The sequence below is a fragment of the Mustela lutreola genome, chromosome 4 (genome assembly GCF_030435805.1).
Source record: "Mustela lutreola isolate mMusLut2 chromosome 4, mMusLut2.pri, whole genome shotgun sequence".
Taxonomy (NCBI): Eukaryota; Metazoa; Chordata; class Mammalia; order Carnivora; family Mustelidae; genus Mustela; species Mustela lutreola.
In genome coordinates, this window is record NC_081293.1 from 64,150,694 (window position 1) to 64,175,186 (window position 24,493).

A 24,493-nucleotide genomic window follows, 5' to 3' on the forward strand; every position below is an offset into this window, starting at 1 on the left:
ATATATATAATGTGAAATTTTTCTAAAGAAATAGATTTTTTTTGCAAGAAATAGGAAAAAAATATACCTCTCTCAATTATTTAAAAAGAAATTCAGAAAAAAATTCTATCAAAGTAATGAAAACAACATGAGATCAGCAAATTTTACTTTCAGATTTTAAGATTACATGACTGTAGTCATTAAAATTATAGTGGTGAAAGACAACAGAGAATTGCAAGTTTCAGAAGACAGAATTAGAAGATGAAAATTTTTCCCATTAATTCAGAAGAGTTGCAGATAATAAGAAAATGAACAAAGGAAGAGAAGAATGAATGACACCAAAAGATAATACGCATACAATAAGTAAGAATAGAGTAAGTGGATGAAAGCAACCACCAAAGAAGTAAAGGAAGAAAAGGTCCTTGAGATAAGGAAGGACTAATTCTCTAGATCTAAGGACTTGCTCCAAGTATAAGATAAAATTAATAAAATGCACATTCATCAGGAGTCTAAATGTTTCTTACATACATTTCATGTATAAGGAAAATAATGGGGAGCTAGGGAGAAGAAATCAAACCTTACATGATGGTGGAGAAAAACCCTTATTGGCACCAAGATATCCTCGACATAAAATGACAGCGTTTGAAATCTATAAAATTTTTAGAAGATTATGACCCACAATTTCAGTAATCAGTCAAACCATTTTATATGAGGACAGAAAGACTTTCTCAGAAATACAAATATTTCCTTAGTATTACATAAACACACATTTCCTTAAAAAGTGAGAAAAAAGTTTCAAAACTTTAACAATAATATATAAAATTATCGTAAGAAGAAGAATTAGGAAAAAAAATTGAAAGTAAAAGAAAAAAAAGGAAACTTGACCAGTTATTATTTAATACATTTAAATATAATGCTTTCTTGATTTTACCAAAAAAATCATGTTCTCACAAAGGTTTATCATGACCCTCGCATGAATATCAAGAGTTATTGATTCCAAGATGAATCCTGATTTCAAAGATATTGTAATGTGAAGAAAATCCATCTTCAAAGTGGAGCTGGCAGTCACCACTTCCCTCCCCCACACCCAGCATAAACACGGCCACCTGCCAAAATCAGCACTCTGCCAACATTCACTGACTAACTTGCTTATAATATGTCCCACCCCCACTCCCAGGCTTTAGGGATCCAATCCCTCCAGCCAAGCTTGCCTCATTCTTGATGCTGTAGGTCCCTTCCCACAGAAGACCTGCACAAATCTTTCCAATACCACATCTCCTGATCACTGTGCTTTGCAGGACCTTTGTCCTGGCAGCAGCTGTAGGTCCTCTTATGGACAGCCCATGCACAAATATGTTAAAACTGTGCATCCTAACCTCAATCATGTTGTAGATCCCCTCCCCCAGTACACCCTTGGCAAGAGCCATTTCAAACCTGGGCCACAACCCTTCAAGCAGACCTGACAGGGATCAGCACCTCTGAAGTGACTCCTTCCCTTGGGAGACAGAAAGATCACCATACACCCCAATCAGACTGCAGCCCCAGCAGTGAGCTGGGGGCAGACAGCTGGTCTGATTGCAGGTCTGGTCCACCAACAAAAGCTTCTCAGAGGACAATACAGAGAAAGCACCTGCAGTTTGTTACTACTGCATCTCAGGAAAATGCCTAGTCTTACACAACTCAAGCCCAAGGCATCCGCAGACTGGCCCACCAACACCACAAGGAATAAACACTACCCTCAACAGGAAAAAAGAGCCTCTGCAGATGACTGAACTGAAGGAAAAAGCCACTCAGTCAAACAGCACTGTGCACACAAACACACAGGAAATATCCCTGAAGCACCAGATTCCAATAAACAGAAGACTGTACTGCAGGGTTTTACAGGACTTCTTCTTTATAAAGCCACTACTTTCAAGAGTAGGAGATATAGCTGATTTTCCTAACACAGGAAAACAGAGAGTTAGACAAAATGAGGAGACAGGAATATGTTCCAAGTGAAAGAACACTATGAAATCACAGCAAGAGACCTAAGGAAAATGAAGATAAGAAATATGTCTGATAGAGAATTTAAAGTAATGGTCATACAAATACTCACTGGACTTGAAAAAAGACCTCAGTGAGACCCTAGAAAAGACAAAGAAAGATATGAACAAACAAAAGAACGAGTCAGAGATGAACATAAATTTGAAATTAAAAATACACTAGATGAAATAAATAGCAGACTTGAGGAAGCAGATTAATAAGTCAGCAACCAGAGGACAGAGTAATGGAAAGTAATTAAGCCCAGTAGGTGAGAAAAAAAATATGCAAAATGAAAATAGACTTAGGGTATTCAGTAACTCCTTCAAGTATAATAATATTCATATTATTGAGATTCTAGGAGAACAGAGAGTAAAGGGGAACACAAAATATATGTGAAGCAATAATAACTGAAAACTTCCTGAATCTGAGGAAGGAAACAGTCATCCATATCTAGGAGGCACAGTGATCACCCAACAAAATCAACCCAAGGAGATCCACAAGACCCATTAGTAATTAAAATGGCAAAAAAGTAGTGATAAAGAGAGAATTCCAAAAGCAGCAAGAGAAAAGAAAACAGTTACAAACAAGGGAAACTCCATAGGGCTAAGGATTTTTCAGCAGAAGCTTTGCAGGCAAGAAGAGAGTAGAATGATATATTTAAATGCTGAATGGAAAAAATCTGCAGCCAAGAATACTTTACCTAGCAAAGCTTTCATTCCGAATAGGAGAAGTAAATAGTTTCCCAGACAAACAAAAGTTAGTTTTACAAGTAATATAAAAGGTAACTCTCTGGGTGGAAAGCAAAGACCATAAGTAATAATAAGAAAAATAGAAAGCAAACCATCAGTAAAAATACGTAAATTTCTAAAAATCAGGCAAGGGATTCACAAAATGAAAGAATGTAAAGTACGACACCATCTAGCTAAAATGTGGCAGGGAGAAGAGTAAAGATGGGTTCAAACTTAAGCTACCATCAAGTAAAACCTAACAGTTTGTGTATGTATAAACCTATTTGTATTATGTTTGTGTTATGTATAAACCTAATAGTAACTACAAATCAAAAACAGTAATAGATATGTAAAAAATAAGGAGAAAGAAATACATGCATGGAAAGCCAACTTACTATGATAGAAGAGAGCAAGAGAAGACAGAAACAGAATAACTACAAAAACAACTATAAAACAAGTAACAAAAATAGAGCTACCATATGACACAGTAATCACATTACTGGGTATTTACCCAAAGAATATGAAAACACTGATTTGAAGGAATATATGCACCCCTATTAGTGCAACATTATTTACAATTATTTACAATAATGACAATCATAGAAGTAGCCCAAGTATCTATCAATAGATGAACAGATAAGGAAGATGTGGTATATATTGGGACACCTGGTTGGCTCAGGAATAGCAAAAATAATTTTTAAAATAATATATAAAAAAATTAAAGACAGAAAATGTCAGATCTCACAATAAATATAAATGCAATAAATTTATTTTATTAGCTGACAAAATTTTCCATATATATTTAAAAAAACAAAATCTACTTATTATTTACAATAAACACATTCCAAACAAATTAATAGAAAAAATTTTTAAAAAAAGAAAGGAAGATTAGAAAAAAGACCTTTATTAGGGTATTAGAAATCAGAAAAAATGCCACCTGACATATTTTTTTCAATTAGTCCCACATTGGGCTCCCTGCTCAGTGGGGAGTCTGCTTCTCCCTCTTCCTAAGCTTCTCCCCTCTGCTTGAGCTCTCACTCATTCACTCTCTCAAATGAATAAATAATATCTTCAAAATAATGTCAAGAAACAAAGCAGAATCAACAAACTATATCCATTAACAATAAGGTAATAAGATAACCACTTTCAAAGAATAACCTTCATATACACACATTTATAGTAATTTTGAAGTATAAAATACTCTTGAATAAGTCTTGAATTAAACTGTAGTAGAATTTAAATTATAAGCTATTTTAGAAGTTAATAAAAACAAGAACACAGTTCTATATCTAAATCTATAGGAAGTCTCTAAGATGTATTTTTAAAAAATTGATAAGTTAAAATGCCCATATTAAATGCATATAGAGAGAGATAATAATTATTTTAAATGGATTATATTTTAGCAAAGTTGCAGGATACAAAATTGACACACACAAAATCAGTTTTATTTCCATACATTAACAATGAAAAATATGAAATTAAGAAAATAATCCCACTTACAATAAAATCACCAAAAAGAATAAAAGACATAAGAGTAAATTTAACTAAAGACACAAAAGTTGTGTACTGAAAACTACAAAACAGTGATGATGAAAATTAAGGAAGATACAAAAGGGATGCTTGGGTGGCTCAGTCAGTTAAGCATCCAACTCTTAATTTTGGCTCAGGTCATGATCTCAGGGTTGTAAGATTGAGTCCAGCTCCCACCATGGAGCCTACCTAGGATTCTCTCTCCCTCTCTCTCTGTCCCTCCCCCAACCCTTCCCTCTGGGGAAAAAAAAATTAAAATAAGAAAAATTAAAGAAAATACAAATAAATGAAAGACATCCCATGGTCATGGATCAGAAGACTTTGTATTGCCTCAATGCCCATACCACCCAAAGGGAGCTCCAAATTCAGGGAAATCCCTATCTGAATCCCAATGACATTTTTTGCAGAAATAGAAAATAAATAACCAAAACAACCCTGAGGAAAGCATATTAAATCTGGAGATGGCACAATTCCTTATTTCAAAACATACTACAAATCTATAGTAATCAAAACAGTATTGTATGAGGATGTGGAAGAATGGAACTTTTGTGATGGTGGATGGGAATTAAAATGGAGCAGCAACCATGGCAAATAATATGGAGATTTACCTAAAAAAATTAAAATAGAATTATCATAGAATCCAGCAATCCCACTCCTTGGTATATATCCCGGAGAACTGAAAATACACACCCATGTTCACTGCAGCAATATTCACAGTAGACAAGTGTGGAAGCAACTTAAATGTCCATCAGTGGATGAATGTATATAAAAACCAACGGTATATACATATAACAGAATATTATTCAGCCTTTAAAAAGATGGAAATTGTTCCATACACTACACTATGGATGAATCTTGAGGACATTATTCTAAGTAAAATAAGCCAGTGACAAAAAGACAAATACTGCATGATTCCACTTACATGAGGTATTTAAAATAGTCAAACTCATGGAAACAGAATGTAGAATTGTGGTTATCAGGGACTGGGGGAGGGGAAAGTGGGGAGTTGTTATTTAATGGGTACAGGGTTTTAGTTTTGCAAGAAAAAGTTCTAGAAGCTGTTTTACAACAATAGGCATATAGTGAGAAAGGGAGAAAACCACAGATAAAGACAAGTGGGTTTGTTTGTTTACTTATAAGAAGATCCTATGTTCAGCTGTGATAGATCATGGCCTCTTGAGTCCCTGGTTCAAAGGTAAGTGACAGCATGTGCCCACAGACTGCATTCTGATTAAACGTATGTAAGAGCTCATATATGTCCCTTTGTTGTTTGTAATGTATACTTGTAAATTTACATTTCATATATGATATTTTTATTGATTTTATTTTTATTTTATAATTTTCAAGATAAAATGGTAAGTAAATATATAGTAGTAGATAAATAGAAAATTATCTGAAAAATCTCTACCAAATTGTTAATATTTGTTATTCTAAAGATGATTAGCTCTCTGGTGGAGGATGATGGTCAATGAAGTGGGAATTGTCAGACTTCTCTCCATATGCTATGATGTTGAAATTTTAAAAAGGTTGCCTTACTCTAGTAATTAAAAATAACATAAAATGGGAAAATCTATACAAAAGAATGGACAAAGCTAAACAAGTTAACAGAAAAAGAAGGATACTGCAGTTATTAATAGAAAACAAAGCAGACTTCAAGTCAAGGAGCATTTATACAACCAAACTTAAGTATCTTCTAGTGCTAAAAAGTACAATTCAATATGAATGCTATAAATATTATTCACTAAATAACATAATATCCAAGTATGTAAATGAAATAAAAAATGTTTAGCCAAATCACAACCATATTTAGACATGTTTGCCCAGAGACTGGGGAAATAAGAAATGAGGGTACAATGCAAGATTTGAATAAATTATATGCCTACCAGTAATGGGTATAATTTGTATCCTTCAAGAGAAGATACACCCTCTTTTCAAATACTCGAAAAACATATGCCAACATTGTCAAGTACCAGACCATAAAGAAACCTTAATAAATTCCGGAAAGTAGGAACTATAATGTCATTCTCTCTGTTCACAATGGAATAATCTTACAAATTAAGAGTAAAAAGCTAAACAAAAACTCATCAAGCCACTTAAAGTTTTTCAAAAGCCCTCTGGATATTGTCAAAGTGAGTCTAATGTTGTAAAACAACAAGCTGGTGAAAATAGTCAAAGAAATATTGAAGAATACTGAGAGAAATTTGCATGACCATATATTAAATACTAAAAAGCAGAACAACTAAAGCAATGTGATTTTCTCATAGGAATAAACAGACGTATCAATTAAACAGAACTAAAAGTTAGAATTTAGTGTCTGTTAAAGGTACTTTTGTAGTTTAACAATTTCCTAGGATTTCTGTAACAAATTTCCATGAACTGGGTGGCTAAAACAACAGAAATCTACTGTCTCACTATTCTGGAGATCAGAAATCTGAAATCAAGTTTTCAGCAGGGCCATTTTCTATTTAAAGGCTGTAGGCAAGGATGTTTCCTTGCCTCTTCTGAGCTTCTGATGGCTCCTGGCAGTCCCTGCTGTTCACTGGCTTGTAAACATATCCCTGCAATCTCCACCTCCACAGTCACACGGCATTCTCCTTGAGTGTCTGTGTCCAAATGCCCCTCTTCTTATAAGGACACTAGTAGTAGTCCTTCTTATAAGGACACTAGTAATCAGTTTAAGAAGAGGTCATATCAGTTTAGGGTCCACCCTACTCTGATATGACCTCTTCTTAAACTGATTACATCCACCAAAGTCCCTATTTACTAAAAAGGTCCCATTCACAGGTTCCAGATGGACATGAAGTTTGGGAGAACACAATTTAAGCAGGATGCTTAGTCCATCTACTCCTTGCATGAAGATAAAGAAAACGTAATTCTAACCTAACACCTGAGTAAGGAGGAAGGGAAAGTTCACAATAAAGCTGCTCTTCGGACACCCTAGGCAGAAACCGGACAGTGACTGGAACAGAGGGACTCTTAATTTTATCCTTCTATTCTAACTCAGGCAATCTGGCCTCTCACCACTGTCTTCCTGTGCACATCTGCTTTTTTTTTTTTTTTTTTTTCTATCCAGGCCTTCTTCTCCATGCACATAGGCATCCTCAGTTCCTGCGTAAATGTTCTCAGTTCCAAGCACACACAGGGACTACCTCTCAGTCTCCATTCCAAATTCCAAAGAGAAATATGACAAGTTCAAGGCATGGGGACACAGCGGCTCACTTCTATGGCTTGGGGGCAGTTTCCAGAGAAATGGGATCATAGTGAACTGGGCAGTTTCTTCCCAAAGTCTCTGCTAGCATAGATATCATTTTAAACCACTAAGGAAAGGATAAATAATTTACAAAACTCTTTGGGAGAAGAAAGGAACAATTTAGAAAGAACATGATATACCCCTGCCCTGCATCATAAATCACAGGGAAATTAAAAATTAAATTTAAAAAATTTAAATATGAGAAAAGAACAGGTGAATATTTATGTTAGTTTGTATTTTTTTAAGTATTTTTAATCACTCCTCAAGTATAACAACACATACATTAGTTACATGTTATTTTAAAGTGTTAGTTACAGATTTATGATATTACTCTATGTATCTTCATAAAAATATTTCCAGGAATTTCTCAAGGATATGCATTAGTATATATTATTTTTAAAGTTGCAGATTACTCTGGGCTCAAAGAGTGAAAACTTGTTACCAATGATATTTTCCTTTAATGTGCAACGCTCAATTCTTTGAAAGATTTTCACATACTATTTAGGGTAATATCTTTATCATTGGAATTTAGTGTTTTTAAAGATGATTATTTTGAAAGAGAATACAATTATTCAAATGTATAAATATCAGTAAGGCTATTTTTAAAAATAATTACAAAACAGTTTGCACAAACCTCACCGTTTCATATTTGTGGAAATAACTGCTTCTCTATCACAGTGGGGGTTTTGTGGGTTTTTTTTTTTTTGAGTGCTCTGTTGTTACTTTAAGTAACTATGGCCTCATGAAATGACTCTGCAGTGTTAAAATAGTTGCTTCTTCATTTAAATGAGATTGTTCTAGAAAAATGTACACTATATTCACTTAATGGAAAATCTATTCAATACCCTAGTTATAATAAAGCCTCATTTAGAATTTTCAGAGGAGAGGAGAATTCTTATAAATTTCATTTCTCATTAAATAAGAGTATCCTTAAAATTCTTCTGGATTAGCTTTTATTATTGAAACATTTTAAGAAATGGATTATTCCACCTTCCTAACTTAATAGTTGAGTAAAAATAGACAAAATTATATATGTCTTTGATCATTTAGGATCCTCCAACATGGAGCACATAGTAAGCATTCAAGAGTGTTGCCTGAATGGATAAGAGATTTTGCATTATTATTAAAAATGATTTGCATTGACTGGCATTCTGAATAAGGATATAATAAAGCAGTATTGAATGAATCTATCTTATCTGTAGTATATTCCTCTAAAACTTATTTCTTAAATAGGTACTTTGAACATATATCTCATTTTTTTCTCTTTCTTGTAGGTTGAGAACAGAACACTCCAGTTAAATTGAAATACTGGGTTTTTTTAAATTTCCATTAATTAATACTTTATAACATTTAACTCATTTTTCTACGTTTGAATCTGAACCAATTAAATAATCCCAGCAGAGAATCATTTTTTCCCTTCAACTTAAAGCGTCTGAAATAATAAATGCAAAAGTATGCAGTAGATTGTAATAATGGTGTAACACAAAAAGGTATTGTTCAAAATATTATTAATAATAATACTTAACCTTTACCGGGTATTTAATAAATTTTGGTATTGAGCTAACTGCTTTATAGGCATTGTCTTATTTACTCCCCACATTATCCTCTGAGATAAATAGTATCATTATCACCATAAGGAACCTGGAGATTAAGACTAAAGGCCTAAGAGTCTAAACCCTGGAGGCAAGGCTGTAGGAAATGAATGGCCAGTCTATTTATGCACGTCTGTTTCTTTGAATACTTAGGGCTCCAGAATCAGCTCAATGCCAATAGTACTAAGAGCCAAACCTCCCCTGATCTAGATAAATCTGTACAGAGATAACAACACAAACCTTGGCCCATCAAACCACAAAACTAAATGAATTGAAAACACGTTTTTTAAGACATGTTGAAGCTTTCATAGGTTTCTGGTGAAGAAAAATGGGAATCCACTTGGGACTGAGTACACTATGGTGACTGTGCTTTCAGTTCCATGGATTCAAATATCAAAACTAAAAATACAGGAAAGCAGAGGACGTGTAAAACATTCCCAGCCAACTGTTTCCTGACTGCTGACAGTAGGAGGGAAAGAACTTCCAGTGAAACAACTTCTTGTTGTTCAACAAAATAGCTCTTGATTCTGTGAAGAGAAAAACAGCATCCTCTCTTCACTGTGATGAAACTGAACCAGCAAAGAGGTAGGTATTTGCCCAGGTTTTCTTCTCCAGGTCACCCGAACACATTTCACAATCTCAAAAGTGAAAAGGAAAGTAAACCCGCATTTGACGAGCTCCCGTACCATCTATGTTGATTTAACATTTGGAAACCTTATTGTATTTTGCTATTTCATTCACTTATTACCATTATATTAATTTTGGAGGAGGCTGTCATATTCTATTTTCACCCAATAAATCACAATGAAATGATTAAATATCTTATACTTAGCAATTAACAAAGGACTTTGATCTTTTCTGAAATCATTCAGAAACTGCCAGTATAATGATAACACACACTTGAGTGCTTTCAAATCAGAAAAGTCCCTGAAAGAAAAGAGAGAGGAGACACAGACAGAAAAGAACTTCTGTTTTAAATTAAAATGAGAACTGGATTTCTGAGGGCATGGGCACATTAATTTTAAAAGGCCTTGACTTCTTTATCAGGTGGCATTATTGAAGCCACTGACCTGTTTTAAAAAAGGAAAGGGAAGGAAATAGCACACATTTGGGTGCTCTGGAATTAACAGATTGGTTTGATAGCCTACGCATGCTGCATTCATTTACTTTTGTCTGCTAAATGGCTAGATAAAACGAAATAGAGTGAGCAATTTGGTAATCTCAACTCCTTAGACTACCATATATACGTAAATGTATTATCACATTAGAGGAATATTTCTTATCGTGCCTGTGCACGATAAGGTGCACAGGTGAAGAGAACCATTGTGCTCCCAGAGAAAGGTGAATCTTGAAAGCCAAGTGGTAGCCTTGGAGCGTTTGCCTCTAAAATCCAGGAAATTGTGCCTTGATTTGCTTTTCCTGTTGTTCAGGTCCCATGAAGCCCTCCCTTCAGTGCCATCCAAGTTGGCAGAATCAAATATCAGAAAGACATTCTCACGGCAAAGGCACTGAGTTTGATTCTAAACACATCTAGTTTCAAATCCTGCATATAATTACTAGCTATTTACCTACAGGAAAATTTCTTAACCTCTTTGAACCTCCCTTTGTTTTGGGAATTGTAAACCTATTCTACAAGGACCAGAGATATTGGGTAGTACAGGTATAATATATGTACAGTAGATAGATGTGTATGTGTGTGTGTATATGAATATATATGTATATATATAGGAATGTATATAGATAGATATGTATGTGTTTGTATATATGTATATATGAACACACAAATATATACATATAAATGTATATAGAAGACTTAGTTTAATGTGCTTGACCTAAGTCAAAATCAGTAACTAGCAGCCAATAGTAGTAGTAGCATGAGATGATACTGTACAGAAGTTAACAGTTCAAGTTCTGAAATCAAGCAAACCTGACTTTGAATCCTGACCCCACTACCTAATGATTCTGTAACCATGAACAAAGCAATTTAACTATTCTGTGTGTCAGTTTTCTTTTTTTTTTTTTTTAAGATTTTATTTATTTATTTGACAGACAGAGACTACAAGTAGGCAGAGAGGCAGGCAGAAAGAGAGGAGGAAGCAGGCTCTCCGTGGAGCAGAAAGCCCGATGCGGGGCTCGATCACAGGACCCTGGGATCATGACCAGAACAGAAGGCAGAGGCTTTAACCCACTGAGCCACCCAGGCACCCTGTGTGTCAGTTTTCTATCCTATAAAATGGAGGAGAAAAAAATCCCTTACCAACCAGAATTTTGTGGAGATTAAATTAAATCATGTACATAAAATATTTTGCATAAAGCCATCAACTGATAACTTTTTAAAGAAATAGCTACAGATTCTGGGTTAGAATAATGTTTTACCACTTGTTCTATCTCTGTGATCCCCTGACCTGAAAAGAATGTTCAGTACACATTTCCTGAATGGTCCTTTAATTGATAGATCATGTCTCATGGATCAGATATGAGGCACGAGCACTCTTACTCTCAGCTTCCTTTTTCCCCCCATATATCAGATCAGCAGTGTTAATTTACAGCCTGACTCTATATTTTTTTTTTTTAATTTTTTATTTTTTATAAACATATATTTTTTTATAAACATATATTTTTATCCCCAGGTCTGTGAATCACCAGGTTTACACACTTCACAGCACTCACCAAATCACATACCCTCCCCAATGTCCATAATCCCACCCCCTTCTCCCCAACCCCCTCCCCCCGGCAACCCTCAGTTTGTTTTGTGAGATTATGGAATACTATGCAGCCATCAAAAGAAATGAAATCTTGCCATTTGCAACAACGTGGATGGAACTAGAGCATATCATGCTTAGCGAAATAAGTCAAGCAGAGAAAGACAACTATCATATGATCTCCCTGATATGAGGAAGTAGTGATGCAACATGGAGGCTTAAGTGGGTAGAAGAATAAATGAAACAAGATGGGATTGGGAGGGAGACAAACCATAAGTGACTCTATATTTTGATTGATGTGGTAGCCTTAGATTTGAATGCAGACAATAAACCATCACAATTGGTCTTGGGATACCATCAGGCTCCCCTGACACTGTTAAGATTAGCTTTCTGGAAACTCCGAAAATGTAGGGGGAAATGAAAAGAGAATACAAGATATTCTCACCAAGATACACTAGCAGGGTGGTGTTGGGCAAATTGTTTATCTCTTATAGATGAGTTTTCTCATCTATAATGTAGAAAGAATTGATTATAGGACCTTTTCAGTATCTAAAATCCCCATGGCCCTCCTTAGGAATCCTGAATACCACTTACCTCTCATTTACTTTGGAGTTACAACTTTCTCAGCTAGGTCTGTAATCCATCTCAAATTAATTTCTTAGTGTGGTATGAGGTAGGGAAGGAGGTTAATTTTTGTTCATATCCAGTTATTCCAGTGTCACTTGTGAAAAGTGCTTTCCTTTTTTTTTTTTTTTTTTTTCACTGAATTGTCTCGGTGCCTTTTTTGGAAATCAATGACCATGTACGAGGATGTCTATTTCTGGATTCTCTGTTGTGTTACTTTGATGTATTTCTCTCTTCTTTCATCCATACCATGCCATCTTGATTATAGTAGCCTTTATGGTGAGTCCTGAAATCAGATACTGATTGCTCTGTCTATTCTGTATCCTGTGGATTTCTATATGCATTTTTAAATCAACTTGTCAATTTCTACTGAAAAATCTGTTGAGATTTTTATTCAAATTGTATCTGTAGGCCAATTTCAAGGAAATTGACATCTTAAAAATATGTAGTCTTCTAGAAATGATGTATCACTTATGTTGTCTTTTATTTCTCTCAGCAACATTTTGTGGCTATCAGTAGAGAAATATTTTTGTTTAATTTCTAAATGTTTTTGCTTGATTGCTGTCATAAATTGATTTTTCTTAATTTTATTTTTCAATTTTATGCTAATATGTAGAAATCCATTTGATTTTTGCACACTTGTCTTGAATCCTGGAAACTTACTATCTTATCTTACTAATTCTAGTAGGGTTTTCTTCCTCCTTTCCATTCTTCCTTTCTTCCTTCCTTCCTTCCTTCCTTCCAAGGTTCCTTGGTAGAGATAGTGTTACTTCTTCCCTTCCAATTCTTGTGATTTTACTTTTTAAAACTTACTTTGGTGCACTGGCTAGTATCACCAGAGCCAACTGAGCAGAAATAGTGAAAGCAGATACTCTTGTGTAGTTTCTCACCTTAGGAAGAAGCATTCAGCTTTTCACCACTAAGTATATTATTGCCTGTTTTAGTTTGTTTTGTCTCACTGTAGATCTTTGCATTAGGCTGAGAACAATCCCTTCTGTTTCTATATTGAGAGGGGTTTTTTTTTCAAGAATTAATGCTGAATTTTGACAAACACTTTTCCTGCATGTATTGATTTCATCATATGGCTTTGTTCTATTATTCTGTTAATGTCATGAATTACATTGATAGATTTTTGAGTGGTCGAGTGGTAGCTCAGTCTTGCATTCTTGGAAGAAAGCTTACTTAGTCATGTTATATTATCCTTTTCATATATTTTTGTATTTGATTTGCCAATATTTTGTCAAGGATTTTCACATCTATGTTTATGAGCTCATTATTCTGTTATTCTTTTCATATATTTTCGTATTTGATTTGCCAATATTTTGTCAAGGATTTTCACATCTCTGTTTATGAGGCTTATTATTCTGTTATAGTTCTGTTATTTTTTGTACTATCTTTGTAAGGTTACTATTGGGATTATACTACCACAAGAAAAAAAAATAGAGAAGTGTTCCTCTCTAAAAAGAGTTTGCATAAGAATAATATTATTACTTCTTTAAATATTTGATAAAATTTAACGCTGACACCATCTGGGCCTGTGGTATTCTTTTGGGAAGCTTTAAAAATAAATTCCATTTTTAAAACAGATACAGAAATATACATATTTTCTATTTCTTCCTGTGTATATGTTGGTAATATTTACATTTACATTTACATTTACGGGATAGTTTAAATTTAATCTAAAGTTGTTGAATACATAATCTCTTCTTATTATCATTTCCCTGGTGGTTTCCTTCTTGACCCATGGGTTAGGTAGAGAAGTGTTTTTTTTAATATTCAAATATTTGGAGCTTTCTGGACATGCTTTTGCTACTATTTCTGGTTTAATTGTGTTGTTATAAGAGAACATACTCTTATTAATTCATTTTTTAAAAATTTATGTGACTTGTTTCATAGTCTAGCATTGGTCTATCTCAGTAAACATTCAATATGCACTTAACAAAAATGTTTAATATGCAGTTGTGGAATGTTGTACAAATTACACATATCCTTGGTGATTTCTTTTTCATTATATAACTTATTGAAAGAAGTAATTTAAATTCTCCACCTATAGTTTGTATAGGTCTTTCTTCTTCCTTCAGATATGGTTGCTTTTGCTTCACGTATCTTTAATCTCCATTATTTAGTGTATCCACATATAGGATTACTATGTCTTCCCAATGAGTTGACCAGTTTATTAATTGCATAATGTTCTTCTTTATCTCATAATATTCCTTGTCTTCGAGACTACTTTGTCAATATTAACATAGTTGTACTAACTTTTTCATGTTTATTGTTGCATAGTACATCTTTTTCCATCCTTTTATGTTCAAACTCTGCACTTTTGTATTTAATATGTATCTCTTGTCAATAGCACAGAGTTGGGTTTTGCATTTTGATTACCCAGTTTGATCATCTCTGTCTCTTATGCGGCACTTATACTTAATGTAATCATTAATATGACTGAGTGTAAGTCTACCATTTTGGTCTTTGTTTACTACTTAACACATGTCTTTGTTATGGATCATCCTCTGTTGCTAATTTTATGCCTTCTTATTGGTTAATTAAGTTGATTTTAGGGGTGCCTGAGTGGCTCAGTCAGTTAAGGGTCAGGTCATAATCTTAAGATCCTAGGATCGAGCCCAGGGAACAGGCTCCCTGCTCAGCAGAAAGTCTGTTTCTTCTTCTCCCTTTGCCCCTTCCCCCTGCCCAGCTGGTGTGCTCTCTCTCTCTCTCTGTATGTGTCTCTCAAATAAATAAATAAAATCTTGGTATGCCTAGGTGGTGTGTGTGTGTGTGTGTGTGTATTTACATATAATTTTCTCCATTGTGGCAGAGACATTTATTCCTCACGAAATATCTGAGACCTACTCATATTTCTCAGTTCTCTTGCAATTAGGCAGGTCATAAGCTTGTAAATTTGTTATTTCCAGGCAAAACATTCAAGATTAGGTATGAGACCTCCATTAGCAATCTTGCTTTGCAATCATGAAGGCCATATATTTCACCTACAAGATAGTGGAGACTCTGTCATCCTAGATCTATAAATGACTCTGTAGAGCAAATTTCTTTCCCCTCTTCATCCTCTGACCTGCACTAAAGTACAAACAGGACATGATATAAACTTGTGTTTTATTAGTCTGGTGAGATTTGACAATAATTTGTTACTTCACTTAGCCTAGCCTAACAGACCTGCTGATTTGAAATTATATACCAAATTATTATGGAATTATATGCTTTTTAGGATATTATTTCTATTTTATTGATCTATATGTCCTGATACCAATACCAAACTTCTGAATTTTGTAGCTTCATAATAAAATATGAAGTTTGCTAGTGAAAAAAAAATTGTCATCATTTTTCTTTTTAAAAATGTTAGTATATTCTCATATATGTCATCCTTATAAGTCACCTTTAACTTTAAACATGTTCCCAAAGAGTCCAAGTGGGGCTCAACTTATCTATCTATTTAACTAAATTGAGATTTCTTATCTATGGACATATTAGATATATCCATTTGTTGGCCCTGTTTATATCCCATAGTTTTATAGTTTTATATAGCTTTATATAGCTTTTATCTAGCTTTATAGTTTTCTCCATTTAGATTCTGCACTTTATATAAGTTTTTCTTGAGTTTTTTAGTATTTTTTCTTACTATAGTAAATGATACATTTTACCATTGTATATTCTTATTGGTTATTTAACATAAATATTCTTGACCAGAACCTGTATATAGCCTTATTTACTACATTGGAGTTTTCCTCATGGCTAAGTAACATCCTACATGATGTACATACAATTCATAGAATTATGCAATCTCTATGCCTCCTTGGGTAAGGCACCAGAGTATAGAATGATTTTTGAAAGCATTTTGTTATTGTTGTTGCATTGTTTTAAAACTTGAAAGTGACTTTAGGATCACCTGGTCAACTTCTCATTTTTTTAATGTGAAAAAATAAAGTCTATTTCAGAGAAAACACTTCAGTATCAAGGACATACTGATTTCAATTTAACATATATTTACTAAGCACTTGCCATATATCTGATATCCTGATTCTAGGGAACACAAAGTATGCCACAATGTAAACTGAGAAGGGCACTTAGTAGCAACACAATAAATATTTGATTGATTTGACTGCTTTATTTTGGGGAAAAAAATGTCATTGCTAGAGGTCATTGCACATCAGATTTGTGGAAGACAAGCACTACAATCTTCGAAGTTATTTGAGTGAGATTCTGCATCATTTCATAGCTCCCACAAAGTCCTCTGTGAATTTCAGAAGGGAAAATCCACCATTGTAAGTGGAAAAATATATAGCTCGATGTTTGGGGCTCTTGCAGGAAGTGGGTGAAAGGATTTCTTTTCCCTCTTAGGCTTCCTGAAGTATTTTCCATCTTGCAATAAATTACACATGGTTCTCTGGCCCCAGGAGCCTACTTTTCTAAGTTTGTTTTTAAACATGGCAGGGGTTTGCAGACAGCTGCCACTAGAAACATCTATGATTTTATTCCCTTCAGTTAACAGCTGAGTACATTAAGACATACCAGTACTTTCCCAAGGGTTATATCCAAGCCAAAGGAGATTAGGACAAGATTCCAAGACTCAACTAATGCACACAAGAGTTAGCACAAGTTAAAAATAGAAATTAATTTGTAAGAAGCTAAATTAAGGACCATGGATAATTAAGACAGTGTGGGTTGGGGAAGAAAACTAGGATATACCAAGCAAAATCTCTGGCCTTAAATTTATTATGTAATCAAGGTTAAGACCACATCCTTAGTACAAGTCTCAACTCTTCCATTTGCTAGCTATGTGATCTTTGCATTTTATTTAACCTCTCTGAGCTCTGCTTTCCACATCTGTAAAATGAAGATAACATTATACCTACTTTAAAAAGTTTCTACGAGGGTTATACATGACCCTTGGCAAATATGTGCCATGGTACACAATAAGCCTCAATTAGGTAATAGAGACTGAAGGACAGCAATTGAATACTGACAGGTAACAGTCCAACCCAGGAAAGCAGTAATTATGCTCCTGTGTTTTTAAGCCAATAGTTTGAGGGCTAGTTTTAAATCAACCAAAATGAGAGCTTCTTCAAGCATCACTCATTTTAATTCTAACTACTGGTAAGATAGTATGCTAGGCAGTGTGGATTACAAGGATGAAGAAGGCACAGTTTCACCTTCTACTATGCACTAAATCTAAGAGCAGGAAAGGATTATAACTCAGGAATACAAGGAATTGTAATGAGTACCATATGACCATGGGTGACAATTTCAGAAGGAGAGTGATTATGCTGGTTGATCTGATCAGGGAAAGCTTCAAGGAGGAGGAAATATGTATAGTTTCAAAGAGTCAATAGGGTTTTGGGAGATGGAAATGACTGCAGGTAATTGACTGAAAAAAATGAATGGAAAAAAATAGGGCCAGAAACAAGAAATGAAGACTGAGTATATATTCATTTACTCAATTATTCACTCATGGGATAAATATTGGATATTTTGGGATCAAAGAATTTTTAGTTTGGTTAGAATATAGAACATGTGTGGAAGTCAGGAATACATCCCTGAACAGGGATGTTGGACTCTAGGTAGGGAGGACATATGGTATCCACTAGGCTATTGTCCCACATATGGGAGAGTCAGAGGATCCTTGTGAATAAAAGAATAATCAGAAATGACTGGATTTCTGCTCCTGAGTAATTACTCCATAGTTTGATGTTTCTTAAAAGAATCCTGGTAAGAGGTGATAAATGTCTATGTTTGAGGGTGGCAGTAAGAATATTTTGGAGGACAGTTGGCACACTGATTACTAGTTGGAGAAGGGCATAAACCCAAAGTAAATTAAGGTCCTCGCATGTATGACTCATAAAATAGTCTTGTTATCAAGTTTCAAGTCAGAAAAAAGCTGATGGGGGGAAAAGATGGAAGGAATGTTGATGCCAAAGTCAAATGAACATAATAGTTCTAAGGTTTTCATGGGGAAACCTGAAGAAGACTTGTGATAAATAGAATCACCCAGGAAGTAGAGAAGGGAAATGAGGACAGAAACTTGGTGGATGCCTATTTCTCCTAAGTATAAAATAGTATAAAAAAGAAGAGAAGTCAGTGGAGAAGCAGCTAGAAATATCAGAGCTGATGTTTGAAGAGCTCAGGGTCCCCCAAGTAAAAAGAAATTTCAAGAAGTAGATGATAAGCCATACCACAGCTGTCAAGGGATTGAGGATGAAAAATAATGAAAAATAAACATGAAATTTAGTGATTAGGAAGTCATGGGTGACCTTCAAGAAAACAATTTTAGAAGACAGGAGAGGTCAAAGGCAGATTGCAAAGAGTCAGTAGGTCAATATGCGATTAGAAAATGGTGCTTGAGAATGGATTGGTCTTGTGAAATTTGGCAGCATGCCCCAAATGGAGTTACAAGACGAGCCCACGGTCAATTGTATCTGCAGTAGTAATTCTTTAATATGTTAACTGCTTGCATCATTTTTGTTCAAAGTACTTTAATTCACATTACCTAATTTTATTCTCACAACCACTTTGTAAGGCCAGGAGGTCAGGCACTAGTTTCCTCATTCATGGGCTAGCTGGGGGGTAGGTGTGAAGGAAGGCACTTATTATAATGAGCACTGGGGGTCGTAATGTAAGTAATGAATCACTGAATTCTACTCCTGAATCCAACATTGCACTGTATGATCTCTAACTAGAATTTAAATATAAATTTGAAAAGAGAAAAAATAAGCAAAAATAGATCAGAGATATTAAGCAATTTATGCCAGTTCACACAGCTAATAAACAGGGGCAGGACAAAGACCCAGGTCTTCTGTCTTTTGGTCTGACACTATTTCCATTGCTCCAAACCAAACGTACAGGGACCTCTTGGCAATATGTTACCTGGCAATGAAAGTTCCAAACCACATATAAAGCCCATATGAAATGAAAAGCACACAGTACGTCAGAGACAAGGTATATTTTTCTTTTTCTGGCACCCTGGAGAGGGTTACCTGAATTTGACTTTCCTAGCCAGAAAACTTTTTGCAAAGAAGTCAGGATTTGAGATTATCTTTCTTTCCTCTTTTCCTCATGAGTAGCCAGTCAAGGATAACCATCACTTGGTCAGTGTCTTGATTCACCTGCTGTCTTTCTATCATCCAGGAAGTTGATAATGACTCCAACTTCCTGAATGCCTCAAATCCCATTTATTTGTTGCTTAATCTACATTGGAATCCTCACTCTTTTCTCTGATGTCTGCAAGACGCCTTAAGACATGTATTATTGGTGATGGCAATAAAATATTCTGGATATTCAGTCAGGAGAAATGAGTTGGCAGTGAACTTTACTAGGATGTATTCCTTAAGAAAGGAGACCATCTAACTTTTCCACATTGACGCATGATTTCTCAGTTCCTCCCACTGGCAACCCTTCTCCCTTATCCTCTAATTCTTAGCCATGATTACTAGTTGATGCATAATTTTTAAAACAGGCAAATGAACCAAAATATTCCATGGACACCATAGCCCTCTTCTTCATGGATAATCTCAGAGAACAAGTACCTTTGGCTAATACAAGACCACCATATACTAGATTCTTCTGCAAATTCCTGAGTCTTGGGATAGAATTACAGCATCTATGTATTTCTGAAGATGGTCTTTCACGCTCCAGGAGCCATTGATTCACAACAAATTATAAACCGTATTTTCATCATGGATCTCAGTACAGTGCAGATATTTGTATGCTCTCATTGTCTTGGCAGCCCCATTGTTGTCAAAGACTGCTCCCTCAATGAGTCAAAGTTTAAGGAATTTTAGTGGAAGCAGTGACCTACTGGCCCAGGAGAGCACCTAGTTGAGTTGTGGGGGAAGGTGCTGATAGATGAGACTTCCAAACAATGGGGTTCCCTTTGTTCTTTGCCCATACTCTGCCATTGTGCTTCGGGTTTCTGAAGAACATACACCTTGGAGAAACATGCTACCCTGGATACACATACATCTATTATTCCTGAACATGGACTCTGACCTGGATGCTTACCAGTTCACCTCCCCAGGGAACCATGTGTGACCCACCTGGGTTCTCCACTCCTTACTCTTCTCTTTTAAGGCCACCAACTAGACTAAAAGGCTTGTTCCATAAAATTGTCCTCAGTATCCCACCCCTTTCCTGCTAGTCCTTTACTAATGGTCCAGGAGTTAAAATGCTAGCTTTTCAGAACCTATTCATTAAGTATCTACCGTGTGCTCAGTCTGAGCACATAAATGAATAAAAATCATTTAGCCTTGGGATGCCTGGGTGGCTTAGTGGGGTAAGGGTCTGCCTTTGGCTCAGGTCATGATCCCGGGTCCTGGGATCCAGCCCTGCGTCGGTCTTCTTGCTTATCTGAGGACCTGCTTCTCCCTCGGACACTGCACCCAATTGTGCTTGCTCGCTCTCTCTCAAATAAGTAAATAAAATCTTTTAAAGAAATCATTTAGCCTCACAAAAACCTCACGAGGCAGGTATTTTCCCATTGAACTGATGGAGAAACCAAGATCAAATGAAATAAAGTAGCTCGTCAGAGGTCCCAAGGTCAGTTGTAAGACAGCCTGTATTCATAGCCAGGTCATCCAGTCCCTGAGCTCTCTTAAAAACCACGCTCTTTGTCAGGTTAAAGTATGGGTTTGGGCAGGGATGCTGGGGTTGTGCAGTCTGGACAGCACACAGAAGTGTTTGTAGAGGGGCCTTGGGGAGCTGAAATCCAACCTGCCCTCTGCTCACACAGCTGGGATCCACGGGCCTGCACATACCCAGAGCAGGAAGCAGCAGCCGAATCTAGGGATCAGCCATATCTGATGTTGGATCCTGGCTCTGTCCTCACTAGCTCACAAAAGAGAATAACTATAAAGTGCTTAGCATGGTGCTGGCAAAGAACACGTGCTCAATAAATTTGTTTTTATGTTAGGCACTAAAATGCCCAATGATATTACATTTCTGCTTTTTCCCTTTTCTGCTCCCTCAAAAGCAGAACCATAAACTATGTAGGTGGTCTTTAGAAAGGCACATCACTTTGAGGCATTAGTGCTCGTTCCCTCCCCCAAGTAGAGGGACAGAGAACTCCCCTGGAGTTCTTGCCATTAGAAGAGCAAGATGGTAGTGATAATGTTAGGGAAAGAAGGCTTCTTTGGGCTATTCATTTTCACAGACGGCATCAGCATAGCCACCCTTAAAAGAGGAGGTTGTGAACGTCACAGCTATGAAAAGGAAATGCAACAATATCTTTCTGTGTTTGTTGACTATTGAAAACTACAGTCTGTTTGACTCCTAGGAGGGAAAGGAGACTAGGATTCAAAGGGTGCAGTGGCCCAGCTACCTGGAGACTTAAGAGATAACTCTGGACAGAATAAAACTGCTGAAAACCAAGAATCATAACTGTGGGAACCTAAGTAAAGCAAGGAGCGCTTTTGAAAAATTAGGCACTGAGAAAATAGGTTCAACTCTCTCAAAGGAGCCAAGACCTGGTTCGTTGGCTTCCAGAATCATTTCCAGACTCCTCAATACCAGCGGTCAACCCCATAAGAAACCCCATAAGACAGCGATAAGTAATGATCAGAGTGTCCCCTCTTGCATGTAAAAGTCTGAATAACCTTCACATTCTTCTTGCTCCTAGAATCTAACCTGTGTCTCTTGGAAATGTGAGGAGATGGTGACTTCAAAAAAAAAAAAAAAAAAGACAAACTTCCTACTCTTCTGACAGAGAACTCAGACAGGATTTGGATGAAAAAATCAAAGAGAGATAACCATATTTCACTCAAGGTTTGAGGAGTCATTCTTATTATTTATGACTAATGTTATTATTTGTAAGGATGAAGAGGGGCTAACAATAGGTGTCTCATGAAGAAAAAGCAGCCCAGCCCGAATTCCTATTTTCCAAGAGAAATGATGAGAAAAAAGAACCAAGCCAGGGTAAGAACTATTATCCCCTTCATGTCTTCCTACTAGAGGCTCCACCAGTATGGTGGCCTTGAGTGTCCATGAGGAAACGAGGGGAGACTGTAAGGTTAATGAACAGAAGAAGAAACTTCAATCTAGGAATAGTTGTTTCTGAAAATGTGCCAATTCAGGCAACAAAGCAATGACTAGCTCTCAAGCTCTATTCACATTAATAGAATTACATTCAGAGGTCCTAAATGAAACAAGAGTCCACTCTCATCGCTGGGAGGATTAAATTAATGCCAATAAGAATAATTAAATGTATATATAGATTTCTCCCATAGAAGACCCCTAGGATTCCAGCACAGATCAGTGCTTCTCCTTCTGCACTCCTCCCAGAGTGCTCTCTAATTAGAGACAGTCGGTCTGACTGAATTCCCCAAGGAGGTTTCTGCTATGGATCCTATAAGCACAAATTGAGTTTATAAGACTCCAACTTTTTTTCAAAGTCCTTCCTCAGCTATTATTTCTACTAGTTATAACAACCGTGTGACGTGGGCCAGATGTCTGATGAGGACACTCAGGCACAGAGAGGTTACACCCTTTTTCAGAGTCTGCACAGCTGCTGCGTTTAATGATAGACATGAAATTGGAACCCAGTCCCTCTCTTGCCAGCCCTGCCTTCTGATGGCAGCGCGCTGTGTTTGCAAATAAGAAAAAATAAGTGAAGAATGACTGTGTTGCTGTTGAAATAGACTATTTTTCCCAATAAACAGAGAACTAAGGTGCCAACCACAGAAGCGGGATAAGCATGTTGTTCTGAGGCTCTACAAATCATTCATTATTTATAAAACAAGGCAGAGCACAAACAAATAAATAGCTACATCTTTACAATTTATTAAATGCTTCCTGTATGCACTGCAATGCAGTATACACTGTATTTTTTTTCAATACTTAACCTCTTGAGGAAGCTATTATTCTCCCTCACATTACAGATGAAGAAACTGAGACTCCGAAAGCTGAAATAACTTGCTTTAATAGAGAAGTAAATGTTATGTGTTTGAGTCTTGGGTATCACGTAGGATTCTGCAGTCATGCTGGATGGCACCCCTCGCTTAGCTTGGGAGTAGAGTCATCAAGAACCTCGCCCTGCCTGCCCAGAAAAGAGCTGCTGTCAAGCTTCCACTGTCACTGAACTGTCACTGCAAGACCAGGAGCAAATGGCCTTCACAGTGTCTGGCTGTTGCCTAAAAGCTCCCGTAGGCTTTGGCACAATTGCAGAGCATGTTCACAGTGTGGGTTCTGCATCTGGGCATACCTGTGATGTGGCAAGTCTGCCACCGGGGCCTTTGGCCTCCGGTCAAGTGTCCCACTCACTCCCTTTGGGTACCAATGACTTCATACAAGATTTAGTCTCCTTTGAGCTTGTTTTCAAGAAAGGCTCTACTTCCATTCTAATTAAAGTATACAACATCCAAAAGGAATTAGGAAAGTTATTCTTTTCAGGAGCATATTTAGGGAAAAGGACATAAGCTCCAGCATACAAAATCTCAGAGGTCCAAGTGGCCACCTCGACCACCTGAAATTCCATACCAGATGTGAGGGGGAGACAATCATATTGCTCCTCCAATGGATGGGGACATTTTAGGCATCAGGAGGAAAATCCATTTCCTTTATTTTTCATTAATGACATTGCTTTGAATGTCTATCTGTATGTAAGTAACTTGAAATAGTCCTAACCCCCACCAAATGTTTTTGGAATAACCACCACTAAAAACTTGAACCCTGAACTGAACCAAATTCGATGATTATATTTTGTCAACTAATAGAGAACATTTTTTTAAATTTTATTTTATTTATTTGACAGAGAGAGATCACAAGTAGGCCAAGAGGCAGGCAGAGAGAGAGGAAGGGAAGAAGGCTCCCTGCCGAGCAGAGAGCCTGATGCGGGGCTCAATCCCAGGACCCCGAGATCATGACCTGAGCCAAAGGCAGAGGCTTAACCCACTGAGCCACCCAGGTGCCCTGAGAACATTTTAAATGCTTAACTTTTAAGGTTAATTTAATTTAGGTTAATTTAGGTCACTCAGAAAGATGGCCCCTCTGCAGCCATATTTATGACTCCCACTGATTCAATATTGCAGTCATCTGATCCAATAGGAGGCAATCAGATCCCATCTC